At 52.3% G+C, this 6,749-nt stretch overlaps 1 long non-coding RNA gene across 1 annotated transcript; it reads right to left on the minus strand.

The window, feature by feature from the left end:
- Nucleotides 1–459: 459 nt before the first annotated feature.
- LOC122680456 lies at nt 460–1,458 on the minus strand. Its single transcript, XR_006336739.1, has 3 exons — nt 1,344–1,458; nt 891–985; nt 460–510 (listed from the first exon to the last, which is right to left on the minus strand). It is a non-coding gene; the product is annotated as an uncharacterized LOC122680456 (long non-coding RNA).
- Between the last annotated feature and the right edge of the window lie 5,291 nt (nt 1,459–6,749).

Here is a 6,749-nt window from a genome sequence, read left to right on the forward strand (position 1 = left end):
CTTGACTGGTACCCATGGAGTGTAGGGAGACGTGGGGAAGGGGAATCAGTGTTACTCAGCTTCCGATTGGCTGCAGGGGCGCATCAGGAGTCTCTCAGCGGGAACGGCAGTGTCAGTTCTAGACCTCAGGCACCGGGAGAAGCTACAGGTGAGCAGAGGAAGATGAGAATGTTGATTTAAACCCATATAAACCTAGAGTGAAAAGCAACCCCAGAGCCAATAGAGGAGCTGGAGTGGGGGGTGGGTAGCCCTGCCCCTGCCTTATTTCACATGGCTGCTCTGCCCCTTTGTCCCCCACCTGGGTCCTACGAAGCTCTGCCTCCATGCCACCTTTGATTCGGGTGTTCCCGTCTCCTCTGGGCCCTTCCCGAGCCCCTCACCTGAACCTCTCCAGCTACTTCTCCAAATGGTCAGGCATGGTGATCCCAGGATCACTTGTTAAGCAGACCATGTTTCCTGCTGTTGCCTTGGGAGACTGAGTCTGAGGGTTGGGTGGGCAGAATGCCCAGGCTGTGCAGACCAGGAGGAAGAAGGAAGGATTTGGGGGATGGTGGTAAGTAGCAGCAGAAAATAAGTGTTCAACCCCAGGAGGAGGACACTGATGAGTGACCAGCTCTGGGGGCTTTCGAGGGCTTCCTGCTGCTGCAAGAAGCCCTTGATGGGAACCCAGTGCCCTTCTGAATCCCCCACGCCTGTCTTGCTGCTTCCAGCTCAACCTGGAAAGGATGCTGAAGGAGGCTGGAGGGCCTCTGGTGGGTGTGGGGCCTCAGCCTGGACCCCTCACCCCTGAGCCCTCCATCCACCATTCAGTCCCATCCTGCCTGTGGGCACAGGAATTCAGACAAAAGGAGGCTTGCAAACGGAAGGGGGGAGTCTTATAACAAAATTACCAGCCTGCTGTCAGCCAGGCTCTCCGCCTCGCAGAACAGACTCCAGACAGGCTGCAGCATATCAGGTCCGGGCCTGCCTGGCTTGGCAGGGGGTCCTATGGGCAGACAGAGTCAATTACCCAGAAAGGTTCCACTTAACTTCCCTTGCTGTTTGCACACCCTGCCCCGGCCTCTGTGGCCTCACTGGCCTCGGCCAAAGCCCCATCGGCCTGTGCTGGAGCCGGCCGCCCCCCAGCTCTGTCCTCGGACGTGTCGGGGGGCCACCCATCCAGGAGTCCAGGCTCCTGCCCTCTTTGGCCCTAGGGCTGCCTGCTCTGGCCCTGGGCCAGTGGATTTCCTTTGTCCCTCTGCAGACCCTGCAGGAGCCTCAGGTGGGAGGGGCATCGAGGAGCTGCCTCCTCTCCCGTCCCTCTGCTGAGGCTCAGCACCCCACCTGTCCTCCCCCTCAGTCACCTGTCCGAGTTCAGTGGGTGGTGACCATCTGCCTTCTGGAGTCGGACTGACATGGGTTTGCGGCTGGGATCAGCACCCTCTGCTGCGGGACCTGGCACGTTGATTTAACTTCTTTAAACTACAGTTCCACCATCCGTGAAATGAAAATAATAATAATAATCTATATCTCGTAGGATTACTGTGAGGATCAAAGAAGAGAGTGGGTGTCAAATGCCTGAAATGCTGGCCCGGGATAAATGCTCACTGATTTTCTTTCCTTCCCCGCCCCACCCCCCACCTCTTCGTCATCCTCTCCCTTTTCCCTTCCTCCTCCTCCCCCTCTTCTTCCTACTTTTCACTGAAGAGTCTCACTTAACAGGAAGTTTGTTATTTTGGTTCCTCCTTTCTGCTACAGAATCCTGAACTGGGAGAAAAATCCAGCTTTTAGCCCAGGCTTATGTATCAATTTTCGTCATATAGAATCAAGTCTATAACACCAAAATACATCATGAAATTAGAGTATGTTTTTTTTTTTTTTTCCCAATGCCATTTAACCAAGGTCAAGGACTTTGGGTTAAATCCTAACCATCCCTGGCTTCTGCCCGAAGTTTTAGATTTCACAGACATTTCCCCTCTGTGCAAACCCTCGACCAACCCAATCATCTTCCACATGTTTACCATTAATTAGAAATGCCCACACAATGCAGTTTAGAGCACCTGCAGGTATGGGGTTTCAGCTTCCGACATGTGCCCAATGGATGGAAGGCAGAACACTGTCATTTGGTCATTAAGTCATTCAACAAATATTCCCAGACAGCCTACTGTGTGCCCGGGGACTGAGGGCAAAGAGACAAGGCAAAAGCAAATAGACATTCCAGCCCTTCAATAGGTGAGCAGAGGCTGGGGAGGGGGATGAGAAACAGATAATTACAGTCAGATGTACTGGGTGCGGAGACAGGAGTAAGGCAACGTGACGGAAGATGGGTTGGAGAGGTTTCTGGGAGGAAACGGGAGCTACTTTCTGCAGCACAGCTAGGACTGATATGGAAATGTGGACACCTATACTGGTCCCTCCAGCTCTCAGGAGGAGAGTGGTGTTTCAGGATGCAAGCGACCGCTTCTCGTGGGCTCCTCTCCAGCTGCCAGCCCTCTTTCTCGAGTTGGACTCTTGTGTTGCAATCCACTCACAAGGCCCTCTGTCTTGAGGGGCCGCAGCTGGAACCTCTGAGGTCTAGGGCAGTGCCCCCCCATCCATCCCCTCTGCCACACAGGTGGGTGGGTGGGTGAGGTGGGCCTGACGGATTCTGTGAGCAGTGACTGCACCCTGGCACTGCCATAATTGTGCTAGACAGGACTGTTTAAATACCACCAGACAGAATATTACTCAAATTAAAAATGAGGCCTTAAATGTCATTATTTGTGTCATTATTAATAGCCCCTAATTGTGTTCTCTAATCATCATGAAATTATGTTAGTATTAATATTCACGTCAAAGCTGCCTAGGGAACTCGGAAGATTTAAAAAAAAATTATACCATATGTCAGTTCCCATGAATGTGAAGCAGAGGCTGGTTTTAGTGCTTTAGTTCCAACTGGAGTGGAGATGGTGGTCAGGGGACAGGGGTGTCCCCTGACTGTAAGGGCCTCCTTAATTTCCACCCCCTGAGTCACTGACTACTGGACTCCTCCGCCTGGCAAGACCCTTAGAGGCGTGAGTAGGACCTGTCTTCATGGAATACTCTGCGGGTCTCCTGCCAGCTGCCCTCGCTGGTGAGGGGATTGGAGTCTGCTCAGACTGGAAAGTGTTTGGTGCTCTGGAAAGTGTTTGACACCTCTGGTCTCCTGCAGCCTTGAGACCCGCCTGTGTCTAGACACCATAATAAGAAACACGTGGCGGGCCTGCCTGTCCTCACTCTCCATCTACTTGGAGACGCCACCTCCGTGCATTTGGGATTCCGCCCAAACTGCCCTTCCTGGCTCAGGGAAGTGATGCCAAAAAAACCCCCAAAACCCAAAGTTGGAGTCTCCCAGAGAAATGTGTTGTATAATGTAAGACACAAAGAACTTTTGGAAAATATACTTAGAGATTCAGAATTTAAAAGTACCTCCAGGGTGTCCATACAATCTGGAAACAGGTGAATCTAGGTCTTCAGGAATATCTTTGTCTTGGAAGGAAGCTGTATGTCTACAGTTTTTGGACTGCCCTGGATTTTGCCTCGTGGTGGTGGCACCAGTAGTAAAGAACCCGCCAGCCAATGCAGGAGACGTAAGAGATGCAGGTTCGATCCCTGGGTCGGGAAGATCCCCTGGAGGATGGCAACCTCCACTCCAGGATTCTTGCCTGGAGAATCCCATGGACATAGGAGCCTGATGGGCTAAGACAATAGGGTCACACAGAGTTGGACACGACAAGTGACTGAGCACACACACACGCAGCCTTGCTGGGGCTTCTTTGGGGGGAAACCCTGACCCCCCAGGATGAGGATGGGTTCCCTCTGCATGTTTCCTTTTCTTATCAGAGACATCGGGAATGAGAGCCTCTGTGGCTGATGAGCTGAGCGTGCTGCTCACGTCACCTGGGACTTGATTCTGCCTCCCCCTCAGACTGACATCAGCTGTAAGAGGTGGGGTGGTTGACAAGGCGGGCGCTATTGCCAATTAAGAGATTCCCTCCCTGTGGGGATGTGTGGGGCGAGTGCCCTGGGACCCCCAGAGGCATCAGCCTCCTGCTGACATCACTCACTGACTCCTCTTCATCGTTTCTACAACATTCCTTTAGGCTGCCTGCTCACTGCCTCAGTCATCCGCTAATGGAGTCCACGTGACCGCGATGTGTCAGACAAATCTGGGGCAGCCGCCTCACTCTCTTCCTGGAGCCCTTCGAATTCTCTGGAACCGAGAATATTCAAATGCCTTTCTTGGTGAAACAGCAGGCTTCCAACCGTACCATCCCCCCCACCTCCAAATATTATGACTTGAGTTAAATATAACCCAGAGCATGAAAATAACGGCACAACACGGGGATCGGAGAAGCCGTGGAGTGAGCATCTCAGTCACACTGTCCCCCTGGGGGTGGCGGGGCATCCGCAGACCCCACGGCCACTCAGGCAGAAAGCCCACAGAGCCACGCAGGTGTCTGGTCCCTCCTGGGCCGGTAAGTAGCTATGTTGGCCTGGGTGGGCCTTCACGCTGCTGGTTTCTGCGCACAGTCTCCTTTTCCTAATCAGATGTGGTGTGACTTCAAGGGTTGGGGAGGATCTCTCTTAACTGATGTGCGGAAAGGGAGACTTGCCTGCTTTTTCAGACGTGAAGGGAGGATCAAGGTGGGAGGGGGACCCTCAGGCAGCGGCAGTTGTGGCTGGCATGCTGATGTGGATATCCAAGGGAACACACATGCGCCCCTAGTCACGGCGCGTGCATGCTCCGTCGTGTCCGACTCTGGGACCCCATGGATTGTACCCCACTGGGCTCCTCCGTCCATGGGATTTTCTAGGCAGGAATACTGGAGTGGGGTGCTGTTTCCTTCTCCAGGGAATCTTCCCAGCCCAGGGATCAAACCCATGTCTCCTGCATTGCAGGTGGATCCTTTATCACTGAGCCACCTGGGAAGTCACTGGACCACCTTTTACAATAATCGAGAAGGAGAAGCTTGATCTGCGGAGGGGAGGGAGGGTTAGATGCACATTTGGGCCCATGAACCAGGTTCTCCAGACTCTCTCATAACCTCATGCATGAGTGTATGGTGAAAATTCAGTGGGTAGTAGATAAGCCAAATGGCTTCTGAAAGTCAGACTCTCTGAATTCCAAACCCAATGATTACCATAGTGGTTGGGCTAGGGCTGGGTTCAAACCAGTGAACCTAGAGCAGAATAGTTGAATAGGCCTTCTCTCAGAGCCCTTCTGCCACCGAGTTACCCAGCAACCACCACGTGGCTGCCCCTCTCTTGTCTGCTTTGGACCAAACAGCAAATAGCTCAGGTCAGACCAAAAAAGCAGATACATGGGCATCTTTGCATTACAAATGCTTTATGCATGTAGGAGAACTTAGAGTGTTTGTGACGTGCTTCTACTTAAACTGCCTTTGGGATTTGCTAATTTGGGGAGGGTCTGGGAGAATGATGAGGAGGAGGAGGTGGCGTTCTTTGATTCCCATAAGGTAAGTAGGACAGCTGTAATTACCCCCCACTTTACAGATGAGAAAATTGAGCCTCAGGGCGGGTATTGGCCAAAAGCTACATGGCTTACAAGTGATGGTGGGATTGGCTCCAAGTCTTCTGGTTGTCAGGGCTACAAAAGAATAGGCCCCTCCCCTCAAATACACGACTCTCTGCACCCCCTCTCTCAGGCAGCTTAGAAATTGTGAGAAAAATCAAGGGGCTAGCTAGACCATGAATTCTATAAAGACAGCAGCAACAATATTATTAAGTTCTCTGCGCTTCCCCAAATCATTTCTTTTTTTCAGCCGTATCTCATGTGTGTTGAGATGGGGTCCAGAGAGATGCATGGGAAGGTGTGAAAGGAAGGTGGTGAGAAAGATTTTACCCTCAGAGTTTTTGCTTCTTCTCTGTGGTCCTTCCTCCAAGATGAGTCAGCAGAAAGAGCCCCCAGTCCTCCCGGATCTGAAACCGAAACCACAGAATGCCTCCCCCTCCTCATTCTCCCAGACCCTCCCCAAATTAGCAAATCCCAAGATGCCTTTTTTGAGAGCTTGGGTCGAGGAAGAGGGTTCCAGCTTCACTTGGTGCTTCATGTGAGGGTCTTAGGAAGATAGAAGAGCCATACTGACACCTACTCTGGACTCCCACCCGAGCTGCCTACCTGAATCTGCTTGAAGAAAAGAGGCATAAAGCCTTGTTGGCGGGACTCTCGATTCTGCAGCCTTTTCCGTCTTGTGAGCCACTGTCCAGCTTTCCACTTCTGTGCCCCCTGATCCTTCCTCCACCCCCACCTTCCGCTCTACAAAGCCCCTGCTAGAAGTTGACAAAGCTGACTGGCTGCTTAATGTGCTACAGGTGTTGTTGCTAGGCAACCACCCCACTCTGCGGCTCAGGCTCTGTCAGCCCAGCTCAAACCCCTGGTAGCACTTAACCCTATAACTGCTTGCCACAAACGCTAATTACCCAGGCCCACCGAACAGCACATTTATACCCCGTGATCAAGGAGTGGAAGGACTGGTTCTCAGCACCTTCAGGCCTTCAACCAACACGGCTCACCAGGTCGGGCTGCCCCAAACATGATGTGGAGGTCTTTTGTCTGTAAGCATCCATTCCTCCTTTCTGGTCACATGCAGTGGATGCTGAATGTAGTGTTGGTCATCTCCCTTCAGTGGATGGGCTTCTCCCAAAGTCAGCCAAACACCTTGACGGCTCTCGGTCTCCAGGAAAGAGGTGGCAGACTTGTTTCTGCACTTTAAGCTATGTTCAGGTTG

The sequence above is a fragment of the Cervus elaphus genome, chromosome 1 (assembly GCF_910594005.1).
Source record: "Cervus elaphus chromosome 1, mCerEla1.1, whole genome shotgun sequence".
NCBI lineage: Eukaryota > Metazoa > Chordata > Mammalia > Artiodactyla > Cervidae > Cervus > Cervus elaphus.